The 21141-nt window shown below is 41.8% G+C and overlaps 2 protein-coding genes and 1 non-coding gene across 8 annotated transcripts in view; 2 read left to right on the forward strand and 1 right to left on the reverse strand.

The window, feature by feature from the left end:
• The window catches only part of Abca3 (ATP binding cassette subfamily A member 3), a 50256-nt gene extending 47059 nt beyond the window's left edge, over positions 1-3197 (reverse strand). For 3 of the 6 annotated variants that reach the window (XM_074059469.1, XM_020169336.2, XM_074059468.1), the window contains exon 1: positions 2999-3196. The gene's annotated coding sequence lies outside the window, so the exon portion shown is untranslated. Of the gene's footprint in view, positions 1-2831; positions 2963-2998 lie in introns of those variants that run through there. The other 3 variants (XM_074059471.1, XM_074059470.1, XM_074059472.1) reach the window with 3 other exon arrangements.
• Positions 2731-21141, forward strand: part of LOC109692517 (ATP-binding cassette sub-family A member 17-like) — a 94997-nt gene continuing 76586 nt past the window's right edge. The window contains exon 1 of the mRNA XM_074059473.1: positions 2731-2848. The gene's annotated coding sequence lies outside the window, so the exon portion shown is untranslated. The remainder of the gene's footprint in view (positions 2849-21141) is intronic.
• On the forward strand, positions 17306-17378 carry Trnav-aac (transfer RNA valine (anticodon AAC)). Its single transcript has one exon. It is a non-coding gene; the product is annotated as a tRNA-Val (tRNA).

Below are 21141 nucleotides of genomic sequence, written 5' to 3' on the forward strand. Positions count from 1 at the left end.
GATGTTAACCTGATCATGTGATTAGATTATTTTTGTGGTGCTAGGGATCGAACCCAGGGCCTTGCACATGCTAGGCAAGCATTCTACCATTGGTGTCATGCTCTCAGCCCTTTTGGCTTTTTATTTTGTTTCTGAGATACGGTCTCACTAACTTTATTCAGACTGGTTGCAAACTCACTATTCTCCTGTCTCTACTTCCTGACTAGAAGGAATTACAGATGTGCACCACTATGCTGGCTTGGTTTTCATTTTCAAAAAGCATATTTTTACAATAGTTTTTGTATCATTAATATATTGGAAAAGTAATCACATTTACTTCACGGTTTATCCCTTTAAAAGGTCTAAATAGTTATGTTCATAACATGAATAGCAGTTTCATGACTATAATTTATAAACTAAAGAAATAATGTATATAGGGATGCACACTCAAATTTTTTATGTAGAGAGTACACAAGGAAAAATTTTGAAGATGATTTGTTTACACAGTGGCCCTTGTGTGGATAAGGTAGACACCAACCTCCAGGCTAGAGCTCTAGTCTTAAAGCCCCAGGAGGCCAGATCTGAGGCTAGCTAGTTTGCTCTGCTGACGCAGGTGGAGACTCAGTTCACTGAGGCGCACACTTAACCACCACCTGCTCTGTCCTGGAGGCGGTAGTCTACCTAGAATCAGAAGTTTCTAAGGGGTGGGGGGAGGGTTGGCGGGGTGTATTTTAGGTGGAAGATGTGGCCCAAAGGGGGTTCTTGGGACAGACTTCCACGAAATCTGCTTTACTGCCTGTTTTCCTCATCCTTGCTGCAGGTTTGATCCCATTCCCCATCGGGGTGGCTTGCCTACCTTCCTAGGTGTAGGTAATGAGGCAATGAGAATCCCTAGAGAGATACCACAGATCTTCTGTAACAAGTAAGGCAGCAAGGAGCTCATTATGCAGCTTCTGCAAAGGCACCAGTCTGCCTGCAGATTTCAGGCCTTGAGCCATCTATGGGAATGGGCATTGCTGCAGGGATGGGCCCACAGGCCTCTCCTTACATGGTGTGGGCCTTCAGAGCTTTTGTCTGTATGGCATCACAGTATTTTTTGTTTGTTTTTGGTGGGGGCCGTACTGGGGTTTGAACTCAAGGCCTCATGCCTGCTAGGCAGGCACTCTTACCGCTTGAGCCACTCTGCAAGCCCACTTCTGTCTGCTTGGAATATCACCCAGCACATCTGGCTCTACTTGCCAAAACCTAGCCCATTTCTAGTGCCAGGTCCTCTGTGAGGCAGTCTCTGATAAGCCTGATGTGAGGTTTTTCATCTTGGCTGCACAACAGAATGAATACTCTCTTTAGTTCCATTCTGAAGTCCCCAAGATTAGAGACCATGCCCAATGACTATGCTTAGGGCCTTCCCCGTTAGAGCAGTGATGGGCAGACCCCAGAGTTCTAGAATGCTGTTCTGGTCAGATTCAGCAGCAGAGGAGCCACCTGTCATTGGGAAGCAGATTGGAGGAGAAACTGTATAGTTGGATGTCTGACTTGGGGCTTCCCAGGTAAGACTACATCAAAATAGATTCCCATGAGACTGGCTAGTGTACCACGGAAGGCTAGTGTCTTGTTAAAAACAACCTAGCTGCACTCTGTGCTCCAAAAGGCTGTTCCGTCAGAATGGTGGGAGATCACCTTACGGAGGGAAGATGTTCCCCTGTATGTCAGATATAGTAAGGTAAGGTTCAATGGTTAAAAAGTGTAGGTTGGGCTGGGTGCCAGTGGCTCAGCCTGTAATCCCAGTGACTCAGGAGGCAGAGATCAGGAGGATCGTGATTTGAAGCCAGCCTGGGCAAATAGTTCATGAGACCCTATCTTGAAAAAATACATCATAAAAAAAGGGCGGTTGGAGTGGCTCAAGGTGAAGGTCCTGAGTTCAAGCCCCAGTAACTGAAAAAAAAAAAAAATGTTAGGTTGGGGAAATTGCCATGGCATCCATTTTTACAAGTTTTTCCCTTTCTCTTAAATTTCCCATGAGGCAAGCTTTCTAAAATGGTCTTAGTCTTTTCAAGTATACCAAAGGCAACACCAAAACTTTCTAAATGAAATGATATTGCTGCTCAGGAGAAGAACGGAAACAGTCCCCTTAAGCCCTACTAAAAAGCCTCAGCCACTCATCCCAATGAGTTCCTGATGTTTGGACTGCAAACACCCAGATCCAGCCCTGCTTCAAAGAGCTCCTGTGCCAAGAGGCAAACAGGCAGACAGACATAGCCTTTGAGACAAGCCTTTATGGGCCAGGCACAGGGAAGGTGCTGGGTATTCATGCATGCAGCACACAGAGGGGCACCTGCCCTAGGCCCTGGCGTGGAAGACAGCCCTGCACTCGGGGCATGGCTGAGGCTAGGCGCACCAAACGTGTAGACACCGGGCCCTGGACACCAGGGAAGTAGCCCTTCGGTTACTGTAGGCCTGTCCCCTACACCCATGGCTCCTTTCCCTGTCCTGACCCGCACACGGGGAAGTCGCCAACTCCCACCCATGACTGGGGGACCCCTGAGGCTCCAGGGAATGAAGAGGGTGGAGCTGGTGGACTCCGAAGCAGGGAGGCACCCCACCCCACACGTGAAGCCACTGGGTGCGGCCGGGAGCGCGCGGTGGGCCTGCTCCGCTGCAGCCTGGGGCGCTGGCGCCGCCATCCTCGATCGCCGGCGCGGGGAGCACGGCAGCTGTCTGTCCACCTGCTGGGACAGCACAAAGGACCCCGCAGCGCCCGGCTGCCTGATCCGGTTCCTGCGCACCCGGCGGCTCCGGGCGTCCCCGCGGTGTCAGGGACACACCCTGACCATCGTGAGCCGGAGGAGGCGCACCTGCAGGAAGCCGCGCGGTGGGTCCCGGCGCGAGCAGGTCGGGGCGCGCGCGAGCAGGTTCGGCCTGTGAGCGCGGCCGACCGGCGAGGGTGGGAACGCGGGCGGGAAGCCCCGGGACCCACGAGCCGGGAGCAAGCGCGCGCGAGACGGGTCCCGGCGGCACTCACCGACCCCTAGCGCTCGGGCGGCGGCGGGCAGCACGGCCCTGTCGCAGGGTCCCCTCCCTCGGCTTCCCGGTTCCGCTCCAGCCTCGCAGGTGAGGCGGCGGCAACTGGTGACAGCTACGAAGGGCCGCCCAACGCCGAGTGGGCGCCTGCAACCGCAGACAGATGCACTCAGCAGCTCCAACTCCTGCAGGGGGCGCGCCGGCTCGCGCGTGCGCAGTGTGCCACCTCTGCAGGCGCCCCGCTCCAGCCCTGGGAGAACCGCGCCTGCGCAGTGCCCCGCGCATGTCGCCCAGGTCCGGCAGGGGGCGCGCAGTATTGCGCGTGCGCCTCTCGCAGCCTCGGCGCTCCGGATCCTATGCCTACCCAATGTCCCACAATTGTTTCCCTCGTCCGGCAGGGGGCGCGCCGCGGCCGTGCCACGCGTGCGTCGTGGGTCTCCCCTGCAGGTACTGGGCTCGCCTCAGGCCACCAGCCCGCGCCTGCGCACTCTCGTGCACATCCAGCAGGGGGCAAGCCGCTGAGGTTCCGCGGGTGAAGTGGAGCGAGCGACGCCCTGGGTCGCAGAGCCGGGGCGTGGCTGACCAGACGGGAATGGCTGTGGACACAAGCGTTACGAAGCAGTTTGAAGTGGTCATCTTGAGGGGGGTCATTTTCACGGCCGTTTTCCCGTTTTCCGTGCCTCACTGTCTCCGCCTCGCCCCTCCTGTCGCCGAGGGAAGGCGCTTTTCGGCTGTGGCAGGCGGACCCGGCGTGGCAGGGAGACGAACCCCGCCCCCCCCCCCGGTCCCCGGAGATCACTGTCCAGGCGGGCGGCGAGTGGACGGGAGACGCAGGGCATCCCTGGGGTGCTTGCTCGGAGAGGATTGGAGCCACCTGGGGGGTCTCCTCAGACAGGAGGGCGGGGTTCGGGGTCCCCTCGGCGGTGTGGGGGAGTCGGGGTCAGCCGCGCGGCCGGCTCGGGCGGGTTGGGGTCGCGGGGCGGGCGGAGCGGGGCGGGCGCGGCGCGCGCGGCGCGGGGCCAACAGTCGCCCGGTCCGGTCCGGCGAGTCCCTGAGCACCAGCGGCCGCCGACCCGGCGAGGCGCCAGCGGTGAGTGAGGCACCGCCCGCCCGGCGTGCCGGCTCCGGGGGCCCAGCCGCACCCGGTCGCGGCTCGCCGGGCGGTACCGCAGCGCCCGACCCGGCCCGACTGTGGGGGAAGGCGCCGCGCCACGTCACTGTCGTCCCCACCTCCGGGGTTGAGTCGAGGCCTGGGTAGCCCAGAAGGTGGGCTCCCTGCGGAAAGGGCCTTGGCTGGCGCGTGGCCGGTGCACCGGGTCTCGGAAGGCCCAGAAGGAGGCTCTGAATGGAGTCACAAAGACCGGGTTTCGAGTCACCAGTGTTCTCTTAGCATTCTGCCTCTCAGAACCTCAGTTCTCTGTCCCTAAAATTGAACGGCAGTCCTTGCAAATCCAAAGGTTTTTGTTGTACCGTTTTGGTTTTGGAGGGTCAAATGAGAAAAAAAGGTGCGTATGTGAATGCTTATCACAGAATGAGGACAAAATCCAGAGAGTGGATCGCGGTGCTGCAAACATCAAGTCTCTCTGTCATCCTTCCTCACAGACCCTAGCCATGCTCCCCAACCCAAAATGTCTTCCCCCCCATTCCCCACTTTGCCAGAAAACTGTATGAACCTGGTCGACTGGAGCTTCAACCTGCTTCTTCCTCACTCAGTCTGTTTTGTTTCAAAACTCATTACTCTATTTTAAGTTTCCAATTTAAAATAGTTAGAACTTGCCACTCCTCTCAGCCCTTTCTAAATCTGATCCCAGTTCTGTAGAACCGAATCCAGGAGCAAAGCTGGCTGACTCAGAGTTTCCCACAGATAGAAGAGGAGGGTGTGGGTCTTGATGATGAAGGTTGTTCCTAACAATTTCACACAATAGATGTGCTCAATTCAGTTTACATATATTTATTGTAATGTATATATTACAATATATCTGTAATATCTAGTATATATTCTATTATAAATATAAATATTGTGTATATATTGTTATTTCTTGTGTGCTTACTCCACACCAAATGAAATTTGAAATACAAATACGAACAAAATACCCATTTGTATTTTAATAGAATTCAGAGTCCCCAGCAGTATGTCAGAAATGAAGGGACAGCAATTTGAAAATACACCAACTATGAATTGCATAGAATGGACATTGAATACCTCAGGCTATTATTCAGAGATTCTGTTGTCTGATTTTAAGTATTCAAGTGGTACAGAAACTATAACTTTGTCATAACTATATTGGTCTAAACCAAATCTTTTGCTTCAAAATTCAGTCAATTTGCATTAGAAAATTTGGGGAGTGATTCATCTGGATCATTTACACATTCTGAAATTTTAACAAGTGTCATATGAATACATTTTTGTTGAAAAAACAAAAAGTCAAACCAAAGTTCTTTATGACTACCCTTCCCAATCCCCTCTCCACGGTCATTAGTTTGTTAAAGATAATTCTTAAGTTTTATGTATTTATGTAAATATATAGATTTGCCTATAGATGTATAGCTACTCTGCAGTTTTCTTCTCCAATATGTGACTTGGAGATTTGACATTTGCACCTCTCTTCATGTTTGGGAACTTCTCCATTGAATGTGTCTTGGTGGAAAGTGGGGTCTAGGCTCAAATGAACAAGTGCTAGTGTAAATGTGTTGTAGGTATATTCCCAGGTACGCTGGCTTTTTTTTTTCCAAAGAAAATTGTTACTATTTGTGTAATCCCATTCTCTAATTTGTTTATGTATAGTTTCCAGGTCCCAGTCTCTAATCTGTTTATTTATAGTTTCCAGGTCATAGATCATGCTTATAAAAATGATCCTCATTCTAAGAATATAAACATACCCTATTTTCCTTACGGTGTTTTTATAATTAAAATTTTACCCAGCTTTACTTATAGTGCTTTTATAATTAAATTTTTTAAGTTTAAACATATATTTACCCGGGGTTCATTTTGCTGGAGTGAGCTAGTCAATTTTTCCAACTTAAAATCATTAAGATTTCAATTTGCATATAATAAAATTCACCCATTCTGGTTACAGTTCTATGAAATTGGACAAATGCAGAAAGTTGTGTAACTACCACCACAACCAAATCCAGAAATCATGTCTGAAAATTTCCTCATGATGTCCCTATTAGTCAGTCCTCCCCCTACTTTCCCAACAAGCACTGATTTTGGTCTCCATTCCTATAGTTTCACTAATCTCATTTAATTCTTGTGGAGTAGTTTGTGTAGATTTCTTGGGACTTTTCTGAGAATAAAGACATTCATTTCTTCCCTTTAAATTTGTATGGTTTTTGTTTTTCCTTGCCTTATTGAACTAGCTAGGACTTCTAATACGATATTAAATAAGAGAAGTGAGGGTAGACATCCTTGGCTTGTTTGCAGATTTTAGGAGAAAAGCATTCAATCTTTGACCATAAAGGATGTTAACTGTAGATTTTTGTAGATGTCAATTATCAGGTTGAAGAAATTCTCTGCTATTTCTACTTTGTTGAGAGGTTTTTTTTTTTTCATGAACGAATGTTGAATTTTGTCAAATGTAATTTTCTTTATCCATTTAGATGATTCTGTGTTTTATCCTTTTGCCTCTTAATATGATAAAATACATTGTTTTTATTGTATATCTTTCTTATAATATTGTATCTGGTTTTGCTATTGAGGTAAGGCTAGCCTCATGAAATGAATTGAGAAGTAGTCCCACTTTTTCTATTTTCAGGAAAAGAATATATAGAATTAATATTTTTTACCTTAAAAATATCTTTTTCCTTTGTTAGAATTTGCCAATGAAACATCAATATCAGGGTTTTCTTTCTTGGAAGGATTTTATCTATAAATCCAATTTCTATGATAGATGTAGGCTATTCAGTTTACTATTTCTTCTTGAGTGAGCCTTGTTAGTTTGTGACTTTCAGGGAATTGGTCTGTTTCAAATAAGTTGTTGAGAAAATAGATAGCAATACTGTTTATTCCCTTTTTGTTTTTTGGAAATACTGGGATTTGAACTTGGGGCTTCATACTTGCTAAGCAGATATACTTAAGCCATGCCTCCAGCTCATCACTACTGTTACTAATAATGCTTCTTTAATTTATTTAAAATGCTTCCTTCATAATATACCAAATTTCCATTTGTACTTGGGGCTATGTGTAGATTCTTTTTCTTTTGAGGGATTGTACTGAGGATTGAACCCAGGGTCTCACATGTGTTAGGTGAGGCTATACTTAGCTACACTTCCAACCCCCTTTTTTTAACTTTGTATAGGTCTGTCTGTTAATACAGTAGTACATTATTTTACTGTAGTTAACATTCTAAAAACATTTGGATAGTTTCTAGTTAGTCCCTTTTTAAGAGTTTTCTTACTTAGTCTTACAGCTTTATCCTCCTTGTAAACTGTAGGATCAATTTCTTAAAATTTCTTTGAAGTTTTCATTGGGGCTTTGTAAAATCTGTAGATTAGGAGAATTAATGCATTATCAATATTGACCCTTCCTGTACAGGGACAAGGTGTGTCTGTCCATTTATACATTATTCTTCATTTTCCAGTTTTCTTCATCTAGGTTTTGTATATTTCTCATTATTTTTAATCCTAAATGTCTTCTTCTGTTGTTATTGTGAAAGTGCTCTTTTCTTGAAATATATTTTCCCAGTTGTTTTGTTTCCACGTAAGCTAATGACTTTACCTTTATATAAATATATATATATATATTTATATATAATTTTGTAAATGGTCTTACCTTATCTTTTGCTGTTTGTTATGGTTTTTCACTTGCTTTCTAGAATTTTCTATGTATATGATTTTATAATGTATAAATAATCAATTATAGTTCCCTCTGGACCACCAAGAGCTCATACAAATCATTTCCTTTTTGTTTTTTTTAGGGCGAGGGGGACTGTAGTTTGAACTCATGGCTTTGCAAGTGCAGGCAATCTACCACTTGAGCCACACCTCTAGTCTGTTTTGTTCTTTTTATTTTGGAGATGGGGGTCTCACGAACTATTTGCCCAGACTGGCCTTGAACTGTGATCCTCTGGATCTCAGCCTCCCAACTAGCTAGAATAACAGGTATGTGCCACTGTGCCCAGCTGGTATCACTGATTTTTAAAACTGAATTTTTATTCTTTCTCTGTGCTTATGGCTTTGTTTAGATAGCATCAAAATAATTCCTTGCTTGTGATTGAAGATAATGCCTATTTAAGTTTTTAATACTTGTACTGGTTGGAGGGTTCTTTGACAAATTTCTCAATTTCTGAGCAGTTTATTTGAAAAAATATTTATGGTAAAAAAAAACAACAAAAAACTCTTCCTGGCCTGGTGTGGTAGTGTGTACCTGTCTCCCTGTCTCTTTCTGTCTTTTTTTTTTGGTAGTACTAGAGTTTGAACTTGGCCTCACTCTTATTAGGCAGCTCTTCTACCACTTGAGGCACACCCAGCCCTTCCTTCCTTCCTTCCTTCCTTCCTTCTTTCCTTCCTTCCTACCTTCCTCTTTCCTCTCCTCCCTCCCCTCTTTTCCTTCCCCCTCCCTTCCTTCTCTCCTCCTTTCCTTCTTCCCTCCCTCTTCCTTCCTTCCTTCCTTCCTTCCTTCCTCCTTCCTCCCTCCTTCCCTCCCTCCCTCCCTCTCTTCCTCCCCCCCTCTCTTCCTCCCTTTCTCCCTTTCTTCTTGCTTGGGTTTGAACTCGGCTTAGTCCTTGCTGGGCAGGCATTCAACTATTTTAAATAAAGTCCTGCTTTAGTTATTTTTTTTCCATAGGATGTTATGTTTTTTGCCTAGGGCCAACCCAAACCATGATCCTTCTACATACACCTCCCAAGTAGCTGGGATTACTGGCATGCACTGTCACACCAAAGACACCTTGTCTCTTAAAAATATTAAAAAACAATCTCTTCCTGGATTAAGGTGGAAATTTCTTTTTCCCTAGATAATCAACTCACCCAAAACAGACTAACCAATTTATTAGCATAGGGTTATACAAATAATTTAATTTTCTATGCATCATTAGTTATATTATCCATTGTTTTCTCTCTCTCTCTTTCTTTTTCTCTCTTTTTTTTTCAATACTGGAGCTTGAACTCAGGGCCTGTGTGCTTCCTAACAGGGCCTGTGGTGCACAACATTTGAGCCACAGCCTCAGCCTTTTTTTGCTTTAGTTATTTTTGAGACAGGGTCTCAATTTTTGCCTGGGCAGGCCTCAGACCAAAATCCTCCTACTTATGCTTCCAGTGTAGCTGGGATTACAGGCACACTCCCCACACCCAATTGTTAGATTGAGGTATCTCACTGTCTTGCCTGGGCAGGCCTTGAACCAGAACACAGTCTTCCTGATCTCTGGCTCCCGAGTAGTTGGAACATTTTTTTTCTTAATCGATGTGTTGGTGTGTTGCATGTTCATGGATTATAGTCAGCTTCCATATCTGTAGGCTGTTTATCACAGAGTTAACCAAGCTTGGATTCAATCAACTCTGGATTGCGTCTATACTGAACATTCACAGAATTTTTTCTTACAGATGGCTGTTTTCTTACAGTACCATCACATGGCCGAGGGAGAGCAAAAAGGATGGGAAGGGAAGAGGAAGAAGGAGGGGAGGAGAAAGGAGAAGGAGAAAAAGAGTTTTTTGTTTTTGCTTTTGAGACAGGGTCTTGCTATGTTGCCCAGACTGTTCCCGAGTTCCTGAGCTCAAATGATCCTCTTGTTCAACCTCTTTAGTAGTTGGAACTACAGATGCATGCCACTGTGCCAACTCAGACTTTTTTTCCTTGTTATTATTCCCTAAACAATACAGTAAAAGACTACTGTTTTGGTAATGCTTACATTGTGTAACGTGTTTGAGGGAGGATATGCGCAGATTATTTGGAAATACTATAACATTTTATGTAAGAGGCTCGAACATTTGTGGATTTGAGTATCCGAAGGGATTCCTGGAATCAGTCCCCTGTGGATACTGAGGGGCAACTATGTTTATTAGTCCTTCTTTTCCTTTTTCTAATTTAAACTTTCTGCTATAAAACAATACCTGTAATCAGGCATGATGGTACACACTTGAAATCCCTGCACTTGGTAGACTGAGATAGAAGGAAGTCAAGTTGCGGGCCCAACTGCCTTTTGTATTTTAAGAAATGTAGACTTAAGAAAACACAGATAATTCTTTCATTGGAAAAATGTTGTTATAGACTATTGATTGTCACAGTGAGCCTTTTCCTGGCAGAATCTCCACCATGATTTTTTTTTTAAAAAGTACTAAATACATACTGCATAAACTGAGCATTTGATTGTTTTTAACTTTTGTTTAAAAGGTACTGCCTTTCTTTACTGTCATTAACACTAACCGCCTACACATCTTTAACACCATTAACTGTGGCTGCTAAAGATATTAACGACTCAAGTGGTAGAGTACTTGTCTAGCAGACGAAAGGCCCTAAGTTCAATCATCAATATGACAAAAAGAAAAAAATGCTAATGACACATAAGAAGGAAGAATCTCCATCTCAGCGACTGCTCTGTGGTTTAAGATGTACTCCCCGATGACTACAGAGGCAGAGCATGCTTTCTGTTTCCTAGCCATTTGGGTACTGTCTTTCAGAGATTGTTCCAATGTCTTGCGCATTTTTATACTGGTGTTTTCTTTTTGATTCGTAGGAGTTCTTTATTCTAGATGCAAACTTTTTGTCAGATATATGTGTTGCAAAAATCTTTGCCCACTCTGGATATATTTCTGTCTTAGTGGTGGCCTTTGTGAAGCAGAAATTCTTAATTTTAATATAATTCAGTTATAAACTTTTTTCAGTATGCTTACTGGGTTTGCCTCCCTCAGATAGTGAAAATGTTTTCCAGTTATTTTTTCCTAAAAGATTTATTTTTTAACTTTTCATATTTAGATCTACATTTCATCTGAAATTGGTATTTTGTGTATGGTGGTAGACAGGAGCCAATATGCATTGTTTTTCATATGGATATCCTGTTGACACAGATCCATTTATTGAAAAGACCCTTCTCTCTGCCTGGCAGTATTGACTTTGTTATAAATTAGATGACATATATCTGTGGTCTCTGTCTGGAATATTATTCTGCTTCATTGATCAAGCTGTCTATCCTTAAGTGAATCTCTTAATTCTCATTATTTTCTATCTGTACTATAGGTTTTTCCTTTGTGTATTTCATTTTTCCATTACTAAGCTTATTTTCACTAATGGGTTCTATGAAGAACTTAGGGCTTCCCATTTGCAAAGCAGACCCTCTACCACTTGAGCTATGCCTCCAGTCCATTTTGCTCTGGTTATTTTGGGAATGAGGTGTTATGAACTATTTGTCTGGGATAGCTTAGAACTGCAGTCCTCCCCATCTCAGCCTTCCTTATAGCTGTGGGCCACCAGTGCCCAGATTTTTTTGGTTTTTTTTGAGACAAGATCTTGCTATGTATACCCAGGCTGGCCTTCAACTCAGGATTGTCTTGCCTCGGCCTCCTGAGTGCTGGGATTCACCAGCTTCCGATTCAACTTTTTATAATAGATAGCATTTTGCTTGGACTCAGTGCCTTCAATATGTAATTGCTTATTAGGTACATTAACTATTAAACTTGCTTTGCAAAGCAATAGCTCATTTACTTTATGACAAATCTAAAAGGGTGGTTAGTATGAAAATCTCCATCTACTCTTTTTTTTTTTTTTTTTTCTGTCCCATTGTACTGTATGGTAACTGTGGTCAGAGGAAACCATACATTCTCATTTTCTCTGGCTTTTTTTAAAAATCTGTGTTGGGCTAGTAATGAGCCAAAATACTTCCACATTTAGATGTAAGGCTTAAGACTGGCAAATTCCTAACAGCAGTTTTAAGGGATTTTATGTTGTTTTGGTAGATGCATATTGCTCCCAGTTCTGCACTCTACTCGTGTTAGATTTTACATACATGCCCTTCACTAGGTGGCTTTGCAGTTCTTTCCAGCAGAGTAGCCACTTATGTCCTGAGTATGCTGTGATTCTGGCTCAGCTGTGTGATTTGCTCTGGCCAGAGGAGTGGTTAGCAGGTGTTGTGTGGAGTAGAAACTTTAAATGTATTTGTGTGAGATGGTTTGGCCTTGCCGTCAGAACAACAGCCCTCAGCTGATCTAAGGAGAATAAGGGGACACAAAGAGCTGAACTGTGGTAGTTTGCTCTGGCTGTCATAACAAAATACCACAGGCCAGTTGACTTAAACAACAAAAACTAATTTTCTCATACTTGTGGAGGCTAAAAGCTCAAGACCAAGGTATTGGCAGGCTGTGCTTCCTTGGAGATATCTCTCCTCCCCTTGCAGGTGGCTGGCTCCTTGCCCATTCGCCACATGTTCTTTTCTCTGTAACCAAGCATCCCTGTCGTGGCTTCATATGTCCCAGTTTTCTCTTATTATGATACCAGTCAGATTGACTTGGGGGCCACCCTAACAGCCTTATTTTAACTTAATTATCTCTTTAAAGGCCCTCTGATTAAATGGCTAGAGTTTTTTCTTAATATTGTGAAAGTGATAATGAAGTTCACTAGGAAACGAACGCACTTTCAATAGACTGAAAGGGGGCCATCTCTAGAGTGAGAGCAGGAGAACGTGAACACAGTTCAGCCCATAACAGCAATTTCATTTAAGCACAAGAGGGCAGCAGAGCCACAGGTTACCTGTAGATGCAAGAGCAGGAAATCAATGTTAGTAGGCCACTGAGATTTGGTGCAATCATACAGGACTACTGCAGCAATTGCTGACTAATGTACATGTGTCATTTCCTTCACTCTTTGTTTTGACTGAGGTGGGTTTCACATAACACGCAGTTAACCTGTGTAATGCATACGGTTCAGTGGTGTTTGGTGTACTCAGAATGTTGTGTAACCAGAGTCCTCACCGCTTTTAAAACTTTTCCATCCTACCATGAAGCACACATATAGACTAAGTGATCATTTCTTATCCCCTCCCTGTCCCTTAGTAATCTCTAGTCAGCTTCATCTTTATGGATTCACCTATTTTTTGATATTTCATATAAAAAGAATCATATGGTATGTGACCATCTGTTCTGACTTCTTTCATTGGCCTGATGTTTTCAAGCTTCATTTATATTGTAGCACGTATCAGTACTTCGTTACTTTTTTGTTGCTGAATAATATTCCATCATGTGTATATATGCCACACTTTGCTTATCCATTCATTCACTGACAGACATTTGTGTCGTCTCCATTATTTTTGGCTATTTTTTTTGAGTAATGCTGCCATAAACATATCCAAGTTTTTATGTGGATATATATTTTCATTACTCTTAAGTATATACTTAGAAGTAGGATTTGGTCATATGGTATCCTGTTTAAGTTTTTAAAGGAACTGCCAAACTCTTCTATATCAGCTGTACCATTTTACATTCTCACCAAATGTGTGAGGGTTTCGGTTGTTTATGTCCTTATTTTCCATTGTTTTAGTTAAAGTCCCAGTGAGAAACCATTCCCTCTAAAATCAGGAACCAGACAAGGATGCCCACTATCTCCACTCCTATTCAACATAGTACTGGAATTCCTAGCCAGAGCAATTAGGCAAGAAGAAGGAATAAAAAGAATACAAATAGGTAAAGAAACTGTCAAAATATCCCCTATTTGCAGATGACATGATCCTATACCTTAAAGACCCAAAAACCTCTACTCAGAAGCTTCTAGACATCATCAATAGCTATACCCAGGTAGCAGGATATAAAATCAACATAGAAAAATCATTAGCATTTCTATACACTAACAATGATCAAACTGAAAAAAGAATATATGAAAACAATTCCATTTACAATAGCCTCAAAAAAAAAATCAAATACCTAGGTGTAAACCTAACAAAAGATGTGAATGACCTTTACAAGGAAAACTATACACTTCTGAAGAAAGAGATTGAGGAAGACTATAGAAAGTGGAGAGATCTCCCATGCTCATGGATTGGTAGAATCAACATAGTAAAAATGTCTATACTCCCAAAAGTAATCTACATGTTTAATGCAATTCCCATCAAAATTCCAATGACATTCATTAAAGAGATTGAAAAATCTACCATGAAATTTATATGGAAACACAAGAGGCCACGAATAGCCAAGGCAATACTCAGTCAAAAGAACAATGCTGGAGGTATCACGATACCCGACTTCAAACTATATTACAAAGCAATAACAATAAAAACAGCATGGTACTGGCACAAAAACAGACATGAAGACCAGTGGAACAGAATAGAGGACCCAGACATGAAGCCACACAACTATAACCAACTTGTCTTAGACAAAGGCGCTAAAAATATACGATGGAGAAATAGCAGCCTCTTCAACAAAAACTGGGAAAACTGGTTAGCAGTCTGCAAAAAACTGAAACTAGATCCATGTATATCACCCTATACCAAGATTAACTCAAAATGGATCAAGGATCTTAATATCAGACCACAATCTCTAAAGTTGATACAAGAAAGAGTAGGAAATACTCTGGAGTTAGTAGGTATAGGTAAGAACTTTCTCAATGAAACCCCAGCAGCACAGCAATTAAGAGATAGCATAGATAAATGGGACTTCATAAAACTAAAAAGCTTCTGTTCATCAAAAGAAATGGTCTCTAAACTGAAGAGAACATCCACAGAGTGGGAGAAAATATTTGCCAGCTACACATCAGACAAAGGACTGATAACCAGAATATATAGGGAACTTAAAAAACTAAATTCTCCCAAAACTAATGAACCAATAAAGAAATGGGCAAGTGAACTAAACAGAACTTTCTCAAAAGAAGAAATTCAAATGGCCAAAAAACACATGAAAAAATGCTCACCATCTCTAGCAATAAAGGAAATGTAAATTAAAACCACACTAAGATTTCACCTTACCCCTGTTAGAATAGCCATCGTTAGCAACACCACCAACAACAGGTGTTGGTGAGGATGCGGGAGAAAAGGAACCCACTTACACTATTGGTGGGAATGTAAACTAGTACAACCACTCTGGAAAAAAATTTGGAGGCTACTTAAAAAACTAAGCATTGATCTACCATTTGATCCAGCAATACCACTCTTGGGAATATACCCAAAAGACTGTGACACAGGTTACTCCAGAGGCACCTGCACACCCATGTTTATTGCGGCACTATTCACAATAGCCAAGTTATGGAAACAGCCAAGATGCCCCACCACTGACGAATGGATCAAGAAAATGTGGTATCTATACACAATGGAATTTTATGCAGCCATGAAGAAGAACGAAATGTTATCATTCACTGGTAAATGGATGGAATTGGAGAACATCATTCTGAGTGAGGTTAGCCTGGCCTAAAAGACCAAAAATCGTATGTTCTCCCTCATATGCGGACATTAGATCAAGGGCAAACACAGCAAGGGGATTGGACTTTCAGCACATGATAAAAATGAGAGCACACAAGGGAGGGGTGAGGATAGGTAAGACACCTAAAAAATTAACTAGCATTTGTTGCCCTTAACGCAGAGAAGCTAAAGCAGATACCTTAAAAGCAACTGAGGCCAATAGGAAAAGGGGACCTGGAACTAGAGAAAAGGTTAGATCAAAAAGAATTAACCTAGAAGGTAACACACACGCACAGGAAATCAATGTGAGTCAACTCCCTGTATAGCTATCCTTATCTCAACCAGCAAAAACCCTTGTTCCTTCCTGTTATTGCTGATACTCTCTCTACAACAAAATTAGAGATAAGGGCAAAATAGTTTATGCTGGGTATTGAGGGGCAAAATAGTTTATGCTGGGTATTGAGGGAGGGGGCAGCATGGGGGGTAAGGGAGGGGGTGGGGGCAGGGGGGAGAAATGACCCAAGCCTTGTATGCACATATGAATAATAAAACAATAAATAAATAAATAAATAAAGTCCCAGTGAGTGGGAAGCAGTATCTGACAATGATGTTGAATGTCTTTTCATGTGCTTGTTGGCCATTTGTCTATCTTCTTTGGAGAAATGTCTACTCAGGCTGTCCTTCGCCCATTTAACAATTGGGTTCTTGGGCTGGGGTGTACTTAGTAATAGAGCACTTACCTGTCATGTGCGGACCTGGGTTTGATCCCCAGCACCACTAAAAAAGCCAAAAATAACAATTGGGTTCTTTGTTTTTGTTGAGTTGTAATAGTTCTTTATGCATTCTAGATATTAAACCCTTGTCAGAGATAGATTTGTAAGTATTCTCTCCCATTCCATAGCCTATATTTTTACTTTCTCTTTTTGGTAGTGCTGGGGTTTGTGCTTGCTAGCTAGACAGATGAGATGCTTGACTTCCTTGATAATATCCTTTGATACACAGAAGTTTTAAGTTTTGCTGAAGTACATTTTATCTATGTTTTCTTTTGATGTTTGTGCTTTTGGTGTCAAGCCCAAGACTTCACTGCCAAACCTAAAGTCATAAAGATTTGTCACTATCCCTCTCCCTCCCTCTCCCCTCACCTCCCTCTTCTCTCTCTTTGTAGTACTGGGGGTAGACCCAGAGCTCACAAGGCTAGGCAGGCACTCTACCACTGAGCTACAACCTCAGTTACACTTAGCCCTATTTTATTGCCTTTTCTGAGCCAGGGTCTTACTGTGTTTCCCAGACTGGCCCCAAATGCATGGCTCATTGATTCTCCTGCCTCAGCTTCCCAAGTATCTGAGACTACTGGAATACACTACCAGACCCAACTTCATTCTTTTGTATTTGGTTATCTGGCTGGCCCAGGAGCATTTGTTGAAGAGACTATTCTTTTCCCACTAAATGGTTTTAGCATCTGCTGTGGTCTGAATGTCTGTACCCTTCAAAATTCAAAATTGTTTTTTGGCATTCCTGGGGTTTGAACCTGGGGCTTTGTACATGCCATGCAGGTGTTCTACCACTTGGGCCAATTTCCCAAGCCCTTTTTGCTTTCCTTATTTTTGGGATAGCATCTCAAGTTTACAATCTTCCTGTTTATGCTTCCCATGTGGCTGAGATAACAAGTGAGCACCAGTATGCCTAGCTTTTATTGGTTGAGATGGGGGGGGGTCTTTCAAACTTTTTTGCCTGGGCTGGCCTCCAACTGTGACCCTCCCAAGCTTCCCTTTGAAGTAGCTAGTATTACAGGTATGAGCTACTCACTGTGCCTGGTTTATGTTGAAATTCTGACCCCAAAAATGGTGAGATTAGGAGTCAGGCCTTTGGAAAGTGATTAAAAGTGATACAAGAATTCTCGTGAATGAAATTACTGCTTTTATAAAACAAGGTCTGATAGAGATCCCTCATCTTTTTTGCTATGTGAGGTTATATAAAAAAAGACAGCCATTGATTGGGCTGGTGGAGTGGCTCAGGTGGTAGAGTGCCTGCCTAACAAGCATGAGGCCCTGAGTTCAAACCCCAGTACCACCCCCCCCAAAAAAAAGAGCCATCTGGGATGTGGGCCCTCATCAGACACTGAATCCCTGCCAGTACCTTGATCTTAAAATTCCCTGCCATCCAGCCTATGAGAAGTACATTTCTGTTACTTATATACCACCAAATTTATAGTGTTTTGTTACAACAGCCCAGACTGATAACTCCTTTGTCAAAAATCAATTGAGCAGACTCTTAATCCTACACCATTGGCTGACATGTGTATTATCTTTTATTTTGTTTTTTAAATTTTAATTTAATTTTTATTATCATTATTATACTGGGGTACATTGTAACATTTACAAAAGTGCTTACAATACATCTTAGATTCACCCCCTCTTACTTTGTTTTCTGAGACAGGGTCTCACTACATAGCTCAGGCTGGCAATCCTGCTTCAGCCTCCCAAATGCTAGGATTACAGGTATGTACCACCATGCCCACCTTGTTATGAGTATTCTTATGCCAGTTTTGATTACCATCTTTGTAGTATGTTTTGAAATCAGGGAGTGTGAATCTATATTTGTAAGAGATATTGCTCTGTAGTTATCTTTCCTTATAGTATTTTATATAGTTTTGGTATCAAGGTGATAATTGTATCATAGAAAATTTCAGGAAGTGTCCTGTTTTATTTCTTTGGAAGATTTTGAGTAGGTGTTGGTGTTAACTCTTTTTAAATGTTTGCTAGAATTTATTAGTCAACCCATTTGGTCCTGGACCTTTCTTTGTTGGGAAGTTTTTGTTTTTATTTTATTTTTGGTGATACAGGAAGATTGTTGATTGAGATATTTTTAAATATAAGTGTTTATAGCTATAAGTTGCTCTCTAAGTTCAGCTTTCACTGCATCCCATAAGTTTTGGTATGATATGTTTTAATTTTTATTCATCTCAAAGTATTTTTTAACTTAGTGACTTCTTTTTGAGCTATTGGATGTTTAGTAGAGTGCAATTTAATTTCCATGTAGTATAAATTTTCCACTTTTTCTTATGTTATTGACTTCTAGTTTGATTCCATTGTATTTGGAGAAGTTTTTTGTTTTGGTTTCAGTTCTTTTAAACTTACTAAAACTTGTTTTGTGGTCTAACATATGGTGTGTCCTAGACAATGATCTATATGCACTTGAGAAAGGTGTGTATTTTGATGTTTTGGGGTAGTGTGTGTGTGTGTGTGTGTGTGTGTGTGTGTGTGTATGTGTGTAAAATAGAGAGCGCTAGATAGGTACAATCTATTGAGTTAGTTTATACTGTTGTTTGAATCTTCTAGTTCCTGATTGATCTTCTGTTTAGTTCTATATAATGTTTTGTTTTGGGGTTTTTTTTTTTTTTTTGTATATAGCTCAGGCTAGCCTAAGAATCACTATGTAGCCTATGCTGTCCTTAAGCTCACCATCCTCCTGCCTCTGTCTCCCCAGTACTGGGAATATAGTCATGTGTCACCAGAGCTTCTGTTCACTATTAAATTTGCAATGTTGAGAGCTGGGAATATAGTTCAATGGTAGATTGATTGTTTACCGTTTTTTGTTGTTGTTGTTTTGCAATACTGGGGTTTGAACTCAGGGCCCACACCTTGAGATAGGGTCTCTTGAACTATTTGCCCAGTCTGGCTTCAAACCATGATCTTCCTGATCTCTGCTTCCTGAGTAGCTAGGATTACAGGTGTGAGCCACTGGTGCCTGGCTTGTTTATCATGCTTGAGGGCCTGGATGCAATCCTAGCACTGCGAAAAAACAATATTCAGTATTGAAGTCTACAAGTATTATCATAGAACTGTGTGTCTCTTCAGTTCTGTCAATATTTGCTTCATATATTTTTGGGGGGCTCTTTTGTGTGGTGTATATATATATTTATTATTGTTATATCTTTATGACCAGACCGATTTTTTAAAATTATTAATTGTACATATTTATGGAGTACAATATGATAATTCTATGTATGTATAGAATGTGTAATAATCAAATCAGGGTAGTTAACATTTCCATATTTGACTAGCATATAATCATATCTATTTATGAGGTATAGTGCGATACTTAAGTATGTGTATTACCCTGATGAAGACAGGGTAGTAACCTTTTCATCTCCTTATGATTACTTTGTGTTTGGAGCATTTGAGCTCTTTTCCTCTAGTTCTTCCTGAATGTACAATAGGTTACTGTGAGCGCTAGTCTCCCTGCTGTGCTGCAGAGCACTAAGACTTACTCTACCTCACTGTGTTTTGGCACATGTTATCTAACCTCCTTGTACACCCCCATGTTTCCCAGCCCTTAGTAATCACTGTTCTATATTCAGATCAACAGTTTTTAGATCCACAAAGAACATTTAAGATTCATCTTTTTGTGACTGACTTATTTCACTTAACATGATGTCCTCCAGTTCTGTCCATTTTTCTAGAGATGATAGGATATCATTCTTTGTGAAATCTTTTTGATGCTTTGACCTTTTCAACAGTATGTAGTGTTCTTTGTCTTTTATAATTATTTTTTACTTACGATCTATTTTGTTTTATATTATTATATTCAACCTGCTCTTTTTTAGTTATATTTGCAGTTAATGTCCTTTCCCACCCTTTCACTTTCAGCCTACATGTGTTTTGAGGTCTAAAGTCTCTCTCTCTTTTTCTTTTTTTCTTATTGTACTGGGAATTGAACCCAGGGCCTTTCACATGCTAGGTAAGCTGTCTGCCACTTGAGCCCCCACACACCCAGCCCTAATGTATGTCTCTTGTAAGTCAGTGGAGTCAGTATTCTGTATCCTCAGGTTCCACAGCCACAGATTCAGTCAGCCACGCAGTGTGTTCTATGTAGTTAGTCTATGGTGATTGTGTCTGTACTGAACATACACAGACATTTTTCTGGTCATTCATTAAACAATATGGTATAACTATTAGCATAGCATTTACATTGTATTCTGTATGATAATTAATCTAGAGACGTTAGGCAGGAACTGCCTAGGTTATATGCAAATACTATGGCATTTTATATAAGGGACTTGAGCATCTATGTATTTGGGCCTGTGTGTGCACAGTGGGAGGGGAGGAGTGTCTTAGAGCCAGTTCCCAGTGAATATCAGCAGACAGTGTGCCTGTTTCATGTCAGCTCAATAGGTGTCTCAGTGGAGGCCGCTTGCTTGAGCTTCCTGTTGTACCGTCTTCTGTGTTCATTCTGTCTTCACTCTTGACCTCTTCCTCATGTTCACGAGAAGGAGCTAGTGTGCCTGTTTTTAAAGAATTAGAATTATAGGAAGAGACAATACTGCCAAGATTGAGGACTTTCACTAGTCATATTTCCCCATATTTATATGAGCCTATCTCCTTAATTTTTAATTTTCAAGGTTGGGAGATTTTTCCTTTGAGGAAAGAGATATTTTTTTTCTTTTCTCACTGGAAAGATGTTTTCTGGAAATCAAAATTTCATTTTTATCATAGTGTGGCATCTAAAAGTAAGAGTGTGTATTACACTTAGGGGAAAGATTGAAAATGAGAAGGAGCTTTCTGCTACCCCAAAGCATTTTTGTTTTCTTATAGTCATTCTTATTCCAACTTTGTCCCTACCAAGACTGCATACTCTTTAATTAATTAATCAGTTAGATAATTTAGTATTTATGGAGTGCCTACCACGTGCTGGCTCTGCTCTTGTATCTGAAGATTTAGGAATGAAATAAACAGACCAAATCCCTGGCTTCATGGGGCACACGGTCTAGTAAGGAAATCAAGTTAAATAAATAAACAAGTAAATAAATGTTAAATTGTTTAAAGCTTCTAAGGCT

Source organism: Castor canadensis, chromosome 17 (genome assembly GCF_047511655.1).
Source record: "Castor canadensis chromosome 17, mCasCan1.hap1v2, whole genome shotgun sequence".
NCBI classification, from domain to species: domain Eukaryota; kingdom Metazoa; phylum Chordata; class Mammalia; order Rodentia; family Castoridae; genus Castor; species Castor canadensis.